Here is a 17,176-nt window from a genome sequence, read left to right as displayed (position 1 = left end):
AATATAATAATTATCTCCAATGCCATTTTGACTTAAGTCTGTCTTGCATGGTTTATTTGTAATTTCTGCTCTAAGGTCTTGGCTACACTCGGGACTTAGCGCTGTGAAGCGCGAGTGTAGTTGCGCCGCCAGCGCTGTGTGAGAGCTCTCGCAGCACTGTATGTACTCCACCTCTCCGAGGGGAATAGCTTGCAGCACTGCGAGCGAGCGTGCAGCGCTGCAGGCTCTGATTACACTGGCGCTTTACAGCGCTGTACTCGCTGCGCTCAGGGGGGTGTTTTTTCACACCCCTGAGCGCAGCAAGTTGCAGCGCTGTACACCGCCAGTGTAGCCAAGGCCTACGCTAGAGGCTCTTCCAAGTCCTTGCAGCGCAGCTGCCTAGCACAAGTTATCCCTGCCACTCCTTCCTTAACACTCATATTGGACCAAAAAAATCACTCCACTACTTCTGTATTGGATCTTTAAAACCCCAGTATGTCAACATTGGAAAAACACATGGGCTGCATTTAAAATTGATATTATAATCAGTTAACTATAAATCTATGAACAAATTAAAACTTTTCTAGATTCAGAAGCAAACTAAACAGTACTTGTGTGCGGGGGTCTAACTGACCCCAGGAACACACACATTTATTTAAAAAAATACACTATGCAGCTTTCAGCGTTTAACTGACCCCACTTTTAGACAATGGAAATAGCAATATAAAAGGCACAAACACAGCAAAGTGGCAGTGACTAGCCTACTACTTTGGACAAATGGAGCAAATAGGTGACATATGTCCTGAACATATTAAGTTTTTACACTTCACACATTCTTGATGCATTTTTCTGTCTTGTCCTCTGAAGCAGATGTAACATCTTTCCTGTTTCTTAGGCGCTGGATCAGTACTCAGCACACTAGATGCTGCTTCCCTAGAAGCCTGAGGCAAGGTTGCAATGTTCCTTTTCTATACCTGGTTTCACCATTTCTGTACCCAGGTCCCTGAGAAACATCCAGCTCTTACTCAAAGATTATTTGGATTTTGTTGAATTGCACATGGCATAATATATGCATTCAGACAGTCAACGTACATGTGCAATGTAATAGCCAGTCTGCAGGGTCTGCCAGCCGCCTGGTATGGCTGGGCAGCTGCAGGGGGCTGGGAGCTTGGGGGGGAGGAGGGGACACGACAGCTGGGAGCTCCAGCCCCGGGGCAGAAAATTTCACAGAGGTCAATGGAAGTCACAGATTTTTATATCTAGTTTGTTTTAATGGGGTCCTGATCTCACTTTCTGGAATATTGCATTCATTTCTGTATATACACTATCTAAAGAAAAGGCAAAACTAGGAAGAGATCGTGGGGAGGAAAGAGGATAGAAATGTGGAGAAATCAGAAACAAAAAGATTTGAAATGTTTAATTTAAACAACAAGGCATGGTAAGAGACATATACAACACCCCTATCTGCCTTCTCTCATAAAACTATGACAAGAGAACATTAATTTAAAGTGAAAAAAGGAAGTATTCTGTACATAATGCATAGTTAGCCTATGGAACTCATGGCCACAAGATATCACTGAAGCCAAGAGCTTTGATGATTTCAAGAAAAAAGAAGATTAGGTGTTTACATTGATAAACATTTAGAAGCAATATATAACCCCACGCTTCCAAAAATAAGACAACTACCAACTGTTATGAAGAAGTTTCACCTATAGACAGGTTATTCTATACTTGTCCACCATTAGACTTCTTGCTTCTTTCTTTGAAGCATCTGGTACTGGGCACAATATTCAATTAGCTTAACCCTGGGCCTGATCAATATGGCATTTTTCTTAAGTTTCTAAATTTGTATTCCTCCATGCAAGCTAGCCATCTGTTTAGCAAGTCTTCATGTTAATTACACGGTTGGGTCTGGTTTTCTTTCAGACTTAAAATATTATAGTAGCAATTGCAGTTTTTAGCATAAAACAGCAAAAAATGACAGATGGATACAAAATGTACTGTTACGATGTGTACAACCCACTGTCAATTTTTTCTTATCGTTTTAGGAAGAACCACCAGGAGGTTGCATGCAAAACTTTACATTATAAAAGTAATTTAATGCCCAAAAATGTTGGCAAACTTCAAAATTTAGAAAACCTACTTGCAATAGTCCTTGAGTTTAAATATTGATTCAACAGTTAACCAGTAATATTAAAGACAGTCATATCCAAGGAACTCTAAGCTACAAAAAGTATACTAATGTAAAGTAACCCTTAAATATGGAATGAATTTGATGTACATTGAAAGTGTACTAGTAGCACTACAAAAAAAGCAGCACATTAGCATGGGCAGGTGGTCTGCAAGTTTGCTTGCAGTTTGTTAAGGCACTTCTCTTCTTGAGCTACATACACAATGACTCCCTGTCACCATCTTGGGCTTCAAGAGAAGGCTGGAAATTTTGCCGAACTATTTGGTCATACACTGTTGACAAACGTCCTCTAGGAACTAAAATGAAAACAGATTTAGTCATCTCATTTGTAACCAAATTAGGATTTAAATTCATACCTCCAGAGGTAAAAGACCACTATATTAACCTGTAATGAGCAACCTAAGCCTGCTTAAACATCATACTACTGTAACAACTACACCTCTACCCCGATATAACGCGACCTGATATAACACGAATTCGGATATAACGCGGTAATGCCGCGCTCCAGGGGGGCGGGGCTGCACACTCTGGCGGATCAAAGCAAGTTCGATATAACGCGGTTTCACCTATAATGCAGTAAGATTTTTTGGCTCCCAAGGACAGCGTTATATAGGGGTAGAGGTGTAGTTAAAATGCACTTTGCACCAATAATTATGAAAAGCAAAGGACTACTGGAATAGCTAGTTTATAACCGAATATTTATGGAAAAGTTTATCATTTCAGGACACAATACACCACGGGGAATTATTTTGTCCAGGTGATAAGTCCTTACATGCGTAAAGGTCTGATGCCAATAGACAAGGGTACAAGATTACACAGGACATTATATTTATGTCATGTACATATTCTTACCTATGACAGTTCTATCATGATCATACATGCCAGTACATATAACACTATTCAGATAAAGAAAAGATAAGAAACCAGTTGGATGTTTAAATTAGAATAAATAAAATAGAATTAGAAAAAGTCAAACATGAAGTTTTCTGGCTTGTGGTGTTGGTATTGCTAGTTCATTTAAGAATTTGGCAAAATGCAGTTCTTGGGAAAGTTGTAGACTGTATTTGGGAAAGTAATCTACATATTATTTTGTTGGTCTTTGGAGCCAAGAAGTCTAAACAGCAGGAGTTTAAAGTATCTTCCATTTAACATTCACAACATTTGCTCCTCTACTTTGAGTCACAACAGTTTCCCTGCAACAAATGTTGTCATACGCCAAGGCTGCTAGAAATGAAATTCAACTCTTGCTACTCTAAAACCAGTTAAAAGGTAACCTACGCAAGGGGGAAAATAACTGGGTTTGTACCTTTTTGCTTCTTCATGATGCATAGAAGAGACATGAAAGATTTTCCTCCTCATTTTTTATAAAGGAAATTAAAAACCTTTCTAGTCTGGGACACTAAAAGTGGAGAATTAACAAAATCATCTCAGGATCCAAGAGGGTTAAAACTGACCAACTGAGAGAAGGGATTTTTAGTCAGTCGTTCAAAAAGCTGGGTTTTAGCTTACGTGAAAAACACACATTTAATTTCAGTAACATTTATGATAAAGGAAGCTATCAGAGAGTCAACCATCTCTAGTACTTCAGTTGTGCTGCAAGAATAAACCTTTGAGATGTCCCCAAAAGAGGGTCTTTCAACAAGCCAGAAAAGGTCACAATTGCCATTCCTGGTGTTTATACAGGCAAACCAACCAGCACCAAAAAACCCTCACAAGAAGTTTGGGTCTTCTTTATATCACAGGCTAGGTCTTCACTACAAAACATGGATAAAAACCACCTAGCAGAGACATGACATAGGCAGTCTTTACTTGTAGAGTTTAATATAGCTAGTCGAGGTCAACCCTATTACACCCACACCCAAACCAAAACCTGGGGTTTAACTACCAACGTCTTGTCTCAGTTAACTCAAACTTGCCACCTTGATATAAAAAGCCTCTATTTATTGCAGTGAACACATCCACAGAGACAAAAAAAGTCAAGCCATTTTTAAGTCCTTTACAGACCACCTTAAACTAGAAGCATGATGTACTGTATTTTTAACAATATGCTGTTTAGTAAATACCTACTGAAATACAAGTGGATTTATATAGTAACAATTTAGAATTTCAGAGCAGCAAATAAGTTTTTAGTTTAATAATTCTGGCTAGTATTGAACTACGGAAGAATTTTCAAAAAGGTGTCAAATTAGTAATTTAAATTAATATCTACTGTTGTCATGTATAGTTTAAGATTAGAGCTTTTACTCTTCTGATAGATTGTTTCAAAATATTACCTCTCAAAAAATACAAATATTTGCACTGGTCAATAACTGAACATCATGGTGGCTCACTGGAGTAAAAATATAAAACTCCAGTAAGCAGGCTGCAACTGGTCTACCTAACCTACACAATATTCCCAGATTATTAATATTTAAATAGCTAAAGAGACAATTTGATGGGTTATACAGATTGCATTTTACTGCTGTGAGGTTTTTTGCTGATCATCGCATGTAGCATAGTTATACAACAGTACCTGTAATTGTGCTCAACAAATACGAAGTCAAAGTGCAAAACAAGACTTTGATAATGGCCAGAAGGGAACCATTAGTTTGTTTCACAGAGCTTACCATTCTCACATTGAAACACAAGATAGCAATATTTTGGTGGAGAAGGCACATATGACCAAGTATAATATTTTGTTGTAAACTGGTGCCACAGAGTTTTCTTTAGCAGTACCTGTAGGGGTGGACCTGAGGTCCACATGTGGCAAAGCGAGGGTATACAGGGCAGAGTCCTGCCCCATCCCTTCCTCAGCTCCTTTGCACTGGAAATGGATAGGAGATTCTGGGGAAAGAAGATGGTAATAGTTGTCTTTTACAACAAACCAAAGGAATCTGCTGACCAGGATGAATTATCACATGGAAATACGCATCGTACAAGTTGAAGTAGAATACAATTCTCCAGGATCTAGGGAAGAGATAATCATAGCTAAGGACACTAACTGGAACTTCATCACCTTGATGTACTTGTTGAGGTTCTCAAGGTCTAAGGTGGGTCACAGATCACCTCTGGTTTTGGGTATCAGGAAGTAATGGGAATCTCCCCCCATCTGGTGCCTGGTCATGCAAAAAGGCACAGTATGTCTCTGGCCATAGCAAAGGCCTCCAGAGTGATTGGAGCAGACATAGGCTGTGGACCTACAGGAATTAAGGACTGCTCTGTCAGATGATGAGGTAGCTAGTTTCAACAGTCCCTGAATGGTGCCACAGTTGACAGCTCAGATCTGTCTGAATAAGATGGGATCGGCGAGCCTAACAGAAAGTTCTACCATCAGTACCAGACGAACCTTCTGTGGAGGAATCCTGGACTCTGGACTTTGAAGAACTAAATACTGAATTTTTCTTATGCTTTGAGGTCAGGACAGTACAGAAATTCTGGACCTTGAAGATGACAGATCTGGTGGTAGTGATCTCCTCTGGCTTTGCTCTGGGGAATCACTTTGACAAGAAGCCTTTAAAGAGCTTTCCTTCGATGATTAAGAGGGTTCTGAGGTTGGTCTCAGGATTGCCTCCATTAGGATGTAGCCAAGATACTCCTCCCTCAGTTTCTTTGTCCTGGGTCTTAAAACCACAGGAAATAGAGCACCTGTCTCTAGCATGGCTCTCATCCTTGCACTTCCAACAGTGACACTGGCTGGGTAAAGGTTTTCTCCAGACCACCCAAGGCTTGAACCCTTTGGCATAGGCCTTCCCAGCATAGATTATAAGAAATTTTCCCTTTTCAGCAAAATAATTTCATTTTATCCATAAATCCTTTAGTTGTGTTATTTTAATGAATCCATAAACATTTCCCTTTAGATAGACATTTTTAAAATCAATCTAAATAGATGTATATTGTACTTTAATTAATTATGTAGATTAACTGCTCTCTGATTAACATACATGCATACTCTGAGCCCCACTGTAACAATTCAATAATGGCACAGTAATGCAAGAGAGTTGCTTACTGCATTCCAATTTCTGCACTTTTCAGTAAGTGTCAAAGTGGAATTACATGTAATTATTCATGAATGGGCCTTTTGGCACCCTCTAGTGGCTTCCTCCCTCTTGGACTTTTCTAGTTTGGTCTTTCAAAACATTCCCCCTTTCTAGAAGTGTTTAGAGTTTATCATAGTTTAAAACTAGAGATGTGAGATGTAACCTACAACTTCTAATGAAACAAGTTAAATGTCAAGAACCCATAATATTCATTCACATTTTTTTCCGGAGTGAGTCATTCTGAACTGAAATATGACTGATGCAGAATATGAAAGTTTATCCATGCCTTACTCCAAGAATGAAAATTTACAGGAAATTAGTTATGGCTTTAGGTCTCTGATTCATGCAGCCTTGGGGGCAAACCAGATCTGTTATTCTGTGGCAAGGGAGATATGGCTCCATCTCTGTTAAGCCACCAACTGAAACACTTGCATAGCCCAGGAAAAAGCAACTATACTAGTCAGCATTGAAACTAAATAGAACAATCCTCCAAAAGAGCACGAAATTCAATGTAAACAAACAAACAAAATCCACTGAGTGACAACTAATAATCCCGTACCTTTCCCCAATTGACAGCCTATTTGAGGTGGGTTAGATCTGTGGACTTCATTACCTGAAAACTTTTCCTTTGTTGGAATAAGATTTATACATGTCTATTCGTATTTGTAACGAGGTCATTCAGGACATTGGGATTTTCATAGCAGTGTCCACTTGAGTCAAGAGGGGGTATACTATACATATAGTTATGCAGAGATGTGAAAGGGGGTAACTTCTTTCTAAAAATTACTGGAATACCACAATGAGGAGTACCCACTTACCAAAGGCAACATCAGATGATTTTTACTCTTATGCTTCCGAGATATTATATTTTAGCCCTATGTAAATGGAAGATTTTGAAGCCTTCTTTCCTCTTGACAATGGATAATAAAAGAACAAAGAAAGCATTTGTCTTTCTGAATTGAGCTTTGCAGTGAGTATATACTTTGGGAACTCTACAGAAATCCAAAAAATACCACAAATTCTCTTTGGGGTACTCAAAGAGCCTGGAGTTAGTCTTTGGTACAACGACACAGTTGGTTGAGAGTATCACTTAATCTTTTTGGAAAGATAGGTGTCAAAGTTGAGAGCACTGAGGTTCAAGGTAAGGTGCTCCCAATTCTGATACCCTGTGAACTACCATGATTGTAATAAAAAAGACCACTTTACTGGTTAGAAAGTAATGAACCACCTTCATGAGTAGTTTAAATGGAGGGCCTGTGAGGGAATTATTAAGCAGGTAAAATCCCAGGAAAGAACTCTGTACTTTGGGAGGAGGGAGAAGTCATGCTACTCTCAAAAAAGGCACACTAGCCATCTAGGAGGGATGAAATCCACTAATTCTCTGCTATAACTAAGAAGCTGCCAGATGAAGCAGCAACTTGATTTTCAAATGTCTGAACTATCAGGCCCAGCCTGAGTCCATCTTGAAGAAATCAAAGAGCCTGTAGTACTGACACAGATGTAGGGATGATCCTGGTACCAATAGGTAAACGTCACCAGGCCCATGAATATGTTGAGTTAAATTTCTTTCTGGAACCTTAAAACATGGATATTATATCTTCTGAATAACCTCTTTCGCTTAAGAGGCTCTGTTCAAGAACTTGGCAGCGAGGCTCAGACTGTCTGGATTTTGATGTACGACTGGCCCTTGTAATGCAGATCCCTTCTGGATGGATAGCAGAGGGAAGGTCTTTGTACCAACATTAAGGAGGTCAGAGAACCAAGGTATTCATGGCCAGAACAGGGCTATCAGAATTACCAGTCCTGCTTTTCTTCTGAAGCATTCTGATTAGAGGAAAGGCATATTTAAAAAAAAAAAGTCAGTCCCTTTTAGACATCTTTGCAATAAGGCATCTGTTGCCTTGACTTTATAATGTCACTGACAAGAGCAGAACACTGAATCTTTGTGATTCAAATGGGATGCAAACAGATGTATTGCTAGGAAACCAAATTCCTTTACCAGTAAATGGAAGACCTCTGGGTATAGTCCCCATTCTGTATGATCTACCTTTTGCCTGCTGAGTCGGTGAGCTGTTACATTCACTTTTCAGCGGACACAAAGGGAGCAGACTGACTCTAGATTCTCCTCAGCTCACGTAATAGGACATGAATTCCCTCTGACAGTCTGTAGATTTGTTCCCCTTTGACTGCTGACATACGACATGGCTGAGGTGTTGTTTGTCATAGTCCGCATGAGGGAAGTCCAGATATGGGAGCAGAGCCTGATATCATATTGGACTGTCCTGATCTCTCACCAGTCTATACTGTGCTTGTTCTCTTGAATGGACCAGCTCCCTTGGACAGGCCTTGACCCCATCCCTCCAGCCTTGCATCTGTGGTGATAAGTGTCCTCATGAATTTGCTAATTGGAAAGCCTGACTTGAATCCTCTCTAACTCACCCACCCTCTGAATGACCTGAGAATCCTCCTGAGGAGAGATGCTTTCACTTAGGGGAGGATAACAGGAAGTTCCATAGCAGCCTCTAGTGAGCATGGGTCAGCTAAGAATATCCACACAGGAGATCACTAATGAAGAAAAGACAGAAGTGTTTTAATGGGTACTTCCTTTTGATAAAATTTCTCAGCTTCTCTCATCTATCCTGCAAGAAACTTTGTCCTCACCCACAACTATTTCAGATTTGGGGACGATTTATACCTTAAAGTCAGCGGCACTGCTATGGGTACCCGCATGGCCCCACAGTATGCCAACATTTTTATGGCTGACTTAGAACAATGCTTCCTCAGCTCTGTCCCCTAGAGCTCCTACTCTACTTGCGCTACATTGATGACATCATCATCTGGACCCATGGGAAGGAGGCCCTTGAGGAATTCCACCAGGATTTCAACAATTTCCACCCCAACATCAACCTCAGCCTGGACCAGTCCACACAAGAGATCCACTTCCTGGACACTACAGTGCAAATAAGTGATGGTCAAATAAACACCGCCCTATACCGGAAACCTACTGACTGCTATATTTACCTGCATGCCTCCAACTTTCATCCAGACCACATCACAGGATCCATTGTCTACAGCCAAGCCCTAAGATACAACAGCATTTGCTCCAATCCCTCAGACAGAGATAAACACCTACAGGATCTCTATCAAGCATTCTTAAAACCACAATACACACCTGGGGAAGTGAAGAAACAGATTGACAGAGCCAGAAGGGTACCCAGAAGTCACCTACTACAGGACAGGCCCAACAAAGAAAGTAACAGAACACTACTAGCCATCACCTACAGCCCCCAACTAAAACCTCTCCAGCGCATCATCAAGGATCTACAACCTATCCTGAAGGATGATCCCTCTCTCTCTCTCTCTCTCTCTCTCACAGATCTTGCTTACAGACAAACCCCCAACTACACACCACACAACAGAAACACTAACCCAGGAACCAATCCCTGCAACAAACCCTGTTGCCAACTCTGTCCGCATATCTGTTCAAGGGACACCATCATAGGACCTAACCACATCAGGCACACCATCAGGGGCTCGTTCACCTGCACATCAACCAATGTGATATATGCCACAATGTGCCAGCAACGCCCCTCTGCCATATACATTGGCCAAACCAGACAGTCTCTACGCAAAAGAATAAATGGACGCAAATCTGACATCAAGAATTGTAACATTCAAAAACCAGTAGGAGAGCACTTCAATCTCCCTGGACACTCAATAACAGACTTAAAAGTGGACATTCTTCAACAAAAAAACTTCAACGAGAAACTGCAGAACTGGAATTAATTTGCAAACTTGACACCATCAAATTAGGCCTGAATAAAGACTGGGAGTGGTTGGGTCACTACAAAAAGTAATTTCCCCTCTGCAGGGCCGGCTTTAGGAAGTGCGGGGCCCGATTCGGCGGGGGCCCGATTCGGCGGGGCCCCGGCAGGGATGACTCACCCAGCGGCGCTCCGGGGCTTCCGCGGTACCGAAGGACCCGCCGCCGAAGACCCGGTAGGGAACCACCCGGTGAGTACATCCCTCCCCCTCCAACCCCCCCCCCCCTCCCGCCCCCCCCCGCCCCCCCCAGAAACCCCCCCCCCCCCCCCCACGCTCCTTGTCCCGACCACCCCCTCCCGAGATCCCCCATCCTAACTGCCCCCCAGGAGCCCACCTACTACCCAACTTGCCCTGCTCCCTGTCCCCTGACTGCCCCGACCCCATCCACCACCACCCCAACAGACCCCCGGAACTCCCACGCCTGCCCAAACCCCCCCGTTCCCCATCCGCTGACCGCCCCCCCAGAACCTCTGCCCGATCCAACCCTCCTCCCCCCCACCCGCGCCCTGTCCCCGGGACTGCCCCTGCCTTATCCAACCCCCCGCCCCCTTACCATGCCGTTTACCCCCGCCGGAGCCGTGCCAGTGCTGGGACCGGGGTCCGGGCTGGGACCGGGACTGGAGCCGGGACCCGGGCCAGAGCCGCGGCCGGATCCGGCCCGGAGCGGCGCCGCCCGGCCAGAGTCGGGGCCAGGGCGCTCAGTCAGGGCCGGGCTGGGCAGGAGACGCCGGGCCGGAGCCAGGCCGGGCCGGAGCCGCTCGGCCAGAGCTGGACTGGGCCGCGCCTCCCTGGAGCCCTCCTCGCGCCCCCCCTCCCCGCCCCAGCTTACCTGCCGCTGCTTGTTTCCAGGCTTCCCGCGCAAACATCTGATTCGCGGGGGGAGGGAGAGGGGGAGAGGAGCTGGGGCAGCTGTCCGGAGCTTGGGAATTGGCTCCAGCTCACCACTGGGCGCGGGGCCCGATTCAGGGGAATCGGGGGAAATCGGCCTAAAGCCAGCCCTGCCCCTCTGTTGATATTCACCCCTTCTTATCAACTGTTGGGATTGGGCCACATCCACCCTGAGTGAATTGGCCTCGTTAGCACTGACCCCCCACTTGGTAAGGCAACTCCCATCTTTTCATGTGCTGTATATTTATACCTGCCTACTGTATTTTTCACTCCATGCAACTGATGAAGTGGGTTATAGCCTACGAAAGCTTATGCCAAAATAAATTTGTTAGTTTCTAAGGTTCCACAAGGACTCCTCATTGTTTTTGCTTATACAGACTAACACGGCTACCACTGTGAAATTTGTAGAAGTATGTGTCTATCTCCACCCTGAGGAGAGGTAGATAAGGACCCCTCCCTCCCACACACACCCTGAGAGCTGCTATTACCACCACTAATACTTTGATAAACACCCACGGTGCCGCTGCTCAATCAAAAGGGCAAAGTCCTGTATTGGCAGACATTGTGCTCTGACAGCAAAGTTTAGGAAGCAACTGTGTGACTATGGGCAGGTCTACACTTACTTCCTGGTTCGGCGGCAGGCAATCGATCTTCTGGGATCAATTTATCGCGTCTTGTCTAGACGCGATAAATCAATCCCGGATCGATCCCGGAAGTGCTCGCCGTCGACGCCAGTACTCCAGCTCGGCGAGAGGAGTACGTGGCATCGACGGGGGAGCCTGCCTGCCGCGTCTGGACCCGCGGTAAGTTCGAACTAAGGTACTTCGAATTCAGCTACGTTATTAACATAGCTGAATTTGCGTACCTTAGTTCGAAGTGGGGGGTTAGTGTGGACCAGGCCTATCTGATGGCATTCACCCAAGAGTTCTGAGAGAACTCAAATGTGAAATTGCGGAACTATTAACTATGCTTTGTAACCTGTCCTTTAAATCAGCTTCTGTACCCAATGACTGGAAGATAGCTAATGTAACACCAATATTTAAAAAGGGCTCTAGAGGCGATCCCAGCAATTATAGACCGGTAAGTCTAATGTCAGTACCAGGAAAATTAGTTGAAACAATAGTAAAGAATAAAATTGTCAGACACATAGAAGAACGTAAATTGTTGGGCAAAAGTCAACATGGTTTCTGTAAAGGGAAATCATGTCTTACTAATCTATTAGAGTTCTTTGAAGGGGTCAACAAACATGTGGACAAGGGGGATCCAGTGGACATAGTGTGCTTAGATTTCCAGAAAGCCTTTAACAAGGTCCCTCACCAAAGGCTCTTACGTAAATCAAGTTGTCATGGGATAAGAGGGAAGATCCTTTCATGGACTGAGAACTGGTTAAAAAACAGGGAACAAAGGGTAGGAATAAATGGTAAATTTTCAGAATGGAGAGGGGTAACTAGTGGTGTTCCCCAAGGGTCAGTCCTAGGACCAATCCTATTCAACTTATTCATAAATGATCTGGAGAAAGTGGTAAACAGTGAGGTGGCAAAGTTTGCAGATGATACTAAACTGCTCAAGATAGTTAAGACCAAAGCAGACTGTGAAGAACTTCAAAAAGATCTCACAAAACTAAGGCTTTGGCTACACTTGCGCATTATAGCGCAATAAAGTCGCCAAGAGCACTCTACCTCACTCCCCGTCCACATTGGCAAGGCACGTAGAGCACTCTGACTCCGCGGCTGGAGCGCTCCTGGTACTCCACCTCCCTGAGAGGAATAACGCTTGTTGCGCTCTCGCTGGAGCGCCGCGGTGCCAGTGTGGACACCTAATGCGCTCTGATTGGCCTCTGGAAGTGTCCCACAATGCCTGTTCTAGCCACTCTAGTCATCACTTTTGAACTCTGCTGCCCTGTCCTCAGGTGACCAAGCGTCAGACCCGCCCTTTAAATTCCCTGGGAATTTTGAAAATCCCCTTCCTGTTTGCTCAGCCAGGTGTGGAGTGCTCTCAGCGCATCTTTCCAGGTGGCCATGCCTCCACACGCCAGGCGAACCCCAGTATGGAGCAATGGCGAGGTGCTGGACCTCATCAGTGTTTGGGGGGAGGAAGCTGTGCAGTCCCAGCTGTGCTCCAGCCATAGGAATTACGATACCTTTGGGCACATATCAAGGGCCATGATGGACAGGGGCCATGACTGGGATGCGGTGCAGTGTCGGTTTAAAGTGAAGGAGCTGCGGAGTGCCTACCGCAAAGCCCACAAGGCAAACGGCCGCTCCGGTGCTACGCCCATGACCTGAAAATTCTACAAACAGCTGGACGCAATACTTGGAGGCGATCCCACCTCCACTGCAACGACCACCATGGACACTTCCGAGCCCAGCACAGCAAGGGGGGAAAGGGGAGGAAGAGGAAAGCACGAGCGATGGTGCTGAGGCAGGGGGAGACACCCCGGAATCCCTAGATGCATGCAGCCAGGAGCTCTTCTCAAGCCAGGAGGAAGGCAGCCAGTCTTGGCGTCCAGTGCTTGGGGAAGGACAAACAACAGAGGAGGTTCCTGGTAAGTGGCTTTCTTTTTGAGAAGGAAGTTTTTAGGTACGGGCTCTTTGGGCGAAGAGGGTAAAGGCTGCATGCATGCCTAGATGCAGAATAGCGCATTGATGTGGTCGATCACATCGTGGTAATCGGTATCGGTGATCTTTTCAAAAGTCTCAGCCAGAACGTGGGCAATGCGCCTGTGCAGGTTTATTGGGAGAGCCAGTGTGGCTCTTGTCCCAGTCAGGCTAACGTGTCCGCGCCACTGTGCCGTGAGGGGCGGGGGGACCATTGCTGCACACAGGCAAGCTGCGTATGGGCCAGGGCGGAAGCCGCATTGTAGGAGAAGACCCTCCATTGCTTCCCTGGTCACCCTCAGCAGAGAGATATCTTCCAGGACGAACTCCCGTGGAGAATGTTGGGACAGTGTTCAGTGTAGGTGCCCCCTGCACCTGTTGGCTCTCCCCAAGGCACAGAAACCCAGAGGACAGTACAACCATGAAACAATCAGTCCCCATGGACCCTGTGCTTACCCACCCTTTCTGGGGCTCCCGTGGGTTATGTGCACTCACTTTGAAACAGGCAAAGTATGGTTTTTGTGATTGCCCTCCTTAAGTGCGGGGGAATCATTGCTCTGTCTGGTGTGTACAATGCTGCCTCTGTTAAGTGTTGCATTTTGCCTGTCTAGGTGCAACCTTGAGATCTCAGCCGTCATTCTTATCACCAGCCGACAGACTGAGAAGACTCCGGAAGAGGCCACGTAAAAGCAAAGAAGTCATGCAGCAGTCTGTAAACGAGACTCGAAAGGCACAGAAGTGGAGGGAGAGCGAAAGTAGATTCCGCCAGGAAAATGTGACGCACCGGCAGCAAAGCATGGAACGGCTGATTAGCATAATGGAGCGCCAAGCGGACTCTATCCAGGCGCTCGTCGCCATGCAGGCGGAGCACTACTGCACTCGCTTCCCCTCCCCTCCCCTCCCCCCCCGCAGCCCTTGTCCCAAAACTCTTCCCTTTGTGCCCCCATGTCCCCTCCAACCCACTTTCCCCAACATCCGGGTTCTTACTACCCCCGGCTGCCTCCTACACCCGTAGCTTCACCACCCACCCACGAAAACTACGACCCTTATCCACTGCACTCAACCCCCCTCAACATGCCTTATAGCCATCCTGAAGTGCAGCACTCAGTGCACAGCACTCCAGACAGGATTCGAGAGTATGAAATCAGGACATACTAGAGCCTATGAGTGAACCGGTCCCCACCCCAGCCCCTTGCCCTTTTTGTATTTCTGTGTTACTTTGGTTTTTTTCAATAAATGACTTTTCTTTTCAATAAATGGAGTTTTTTACTTTGAAAACATACTTTATTAGTGCATAAAGCAAAATATACCTTAGCCCTGGAAAGCAACAAGCACTGCAAGTCAGTATACCAAACAGCCACTGCACTTAACTCCCGTGCAGAGCACCAGACATTACTGGTGGCTTTCAGCCTCAAATTGCTCCCTCAAGGCATCCCTAATCCTTGCAGCCCCATGCTGGGCCCCTCTAATAGCCCTGCTCTCTGGCTGTCCAAATTCGGCCTTCAGGTGTTGAACCTCTGAGGTCCATGCCTGAGTGAAGCTTTCACCCTTCCCTTCACAAATATTATGGAGGGTACAGCACGTGGATATAACTGCGGGTATGCTATCTTCGGCCAAGTCCAGCTTCCCATAAAGAGAGTGCCCGCAGCCCTTCAAACGGCGAAAAGCACACTCCAGAGTCATTCAGCACTGGCTCAGCCTCTGGTTGAACCGTTCCTGGCTGCTGTCCAGGCTCCCTGTGTAGGGTTTCATGAGCCACGGCATTAACGGGTAAGCGGGGTCTCCAAGGATCACAATAGGCATTTTGACTTCCCCTACGGTGATCCTCTGGTCTGGGAAAAAAGTCCCGGCTTGCAGCTTCTTGAAAGGCCAGTGTTCCGAAAGATGCGTGCATCATGCACCCTTCCGGGCCAGCCTGCGTTAATGTCAATTCAACGACCACAGTGATCCACAAGCGCCTGGAGAACCATGGAGAAATACCCTTCGGTTAACATACTCGGAGGCTAGGTGGGCTGGTGCCAGAATAGGAATATGTGTCCCGTCTATCGCCCCTCCACAGTTAGGGAAACCCATTTGTTCAAAGCCAGCCACAATGTCATGCACATTACCGAGAGTCACGGTTCTTCTGAGCAGGATGCGATTAATGGACCTGCAAACTTGCATCAACACAATTCCAACCGTCGACTTTCTCACTACAAACTGGTTAGCGACCGATTGGTACATGTCTGGAGTTGCCAGCTTCCAGATTGCAATAGCCACCCGCTTCTCCACCGGCAGGGCAGCTTCTCAATCTCATGTCCTTGCGTAGCAGGGTGGGGGAGAGCTCAGCACACAGTCCCATGAAAGTGGCTTTTCTCATCTGAAAGTTCTGCAGCCACTGATCGTCATCCCAGACTTCCAGGACGACATGATCCCACCACTCAGTGCTTGTTTCCTGTGCCCAAAAGCGGCGTTCCACAGTGGAGAGCATGTCCGTGAATGAGATAAGCAATTTTGTGTCGTATGCGTTACGCAACTCGATATCATCGTCGGATTCCTCACTGTCACTTTGGATCTTAAGCAGTAACTTGACTGCCAAACGAGACTTGCTGGTGAGACTCGTCAGCATGTTCCTCAGCAGTTCGGGCTCCATTCCCGCAGACCAAAAGGAAGACAAAACGCGCTCTGCACAGAAACCGTTGAAAGATGGCGCCAAATGTGGATGGAAACACAGGGATTGCTGGGATGCTAAGCGATGCATCACGGGGCGTTGGGATAGGATCCAGAATGCCCCGCACCTCACGCCCCCTTCCCACAGCCCACAGCACCAGAATGGGAAGAGGTGCTCTGTGGGATAGCTGCCCATAATGCAACACTCCAAATGCCGCTTATGTGGCCGTGCCAGTGCGCTTGCAGCTGTCAGTGTGGACAGACTGAAGCGCTTTCCCTGGTGCGCTCTCCAAAGGCTGGTTTAACCCAAAGCGCTCTACATCTGCAAGTGTAGCCATGGCCTAAGTGATTGGGCAACAAAATGGCAAATTAAATTTAATGTGGATAAATGTAAAGTAATGCACATTGAAAAAAAATAACTCCAACTATACATACAATATGATGGGGGCTAATTTAGCTACAACTAATCAGGAAAGAGATCTTGGAGTCATCGTGGATAGTTCTCTGAAGATGTCCACGCAGTGTGCAGCAGCAGTCAAAAAAGCAAACAGGATGTTAGGAATCATTGAAAAGGGGATAGAGAATAAGACGGAGAATATCTTATTGCCCTTATATAAATCCATGGTACGCCCACACCTTGAATACTGCATACAGATGTGGTCTCATCTCAAAAACGATATACTGGCCGTAGGAAAGGTTCAGAGAAGGGCAACTAAAATGATTAGGGGTTTGGAACGGGTCCCATATGAGGGGAGATTAAAGAGGCTAGGACTTTTCAGCTCGGAAAAGAGGAGACTAAGGAGGGATATGATACAGGTATATAAAATCATGAGTGGTGTGGAGAAAGTGAATAAGGAAAAGTTGTTTACTTGTTCCCATAATATAAGAACTAGAGGCCACCAAATGAAATTAATGGGCAGCAGATTTAAAACAAATAAAAGGAAGTTCTTCTTCACACAGCGCACAGTCAACCTGTGGAACTGCTTGCCTAAGGAGGTTATGAAGGCTAGGACTATAAAAGGGTTTAAAAA

This window comes from Terrapene carolina, unplaced genomic scaffold (assembly GCF_002925995.2).
Source record: "Terrapene carolina triunguis isolate 2854851 unplaced genomic scaffold, T_m_triunguis-2.0 Scaffold113, whole genome shotgun sequence".
Classification (NCBI taxonomy): Eukaryota; Metazoa; Chordata; order Testudines; family Emydidae; genus Terrapene; species Terrapene triunguis.
This window is presented reverse-complemented; position numbering follows the sequence as displayed.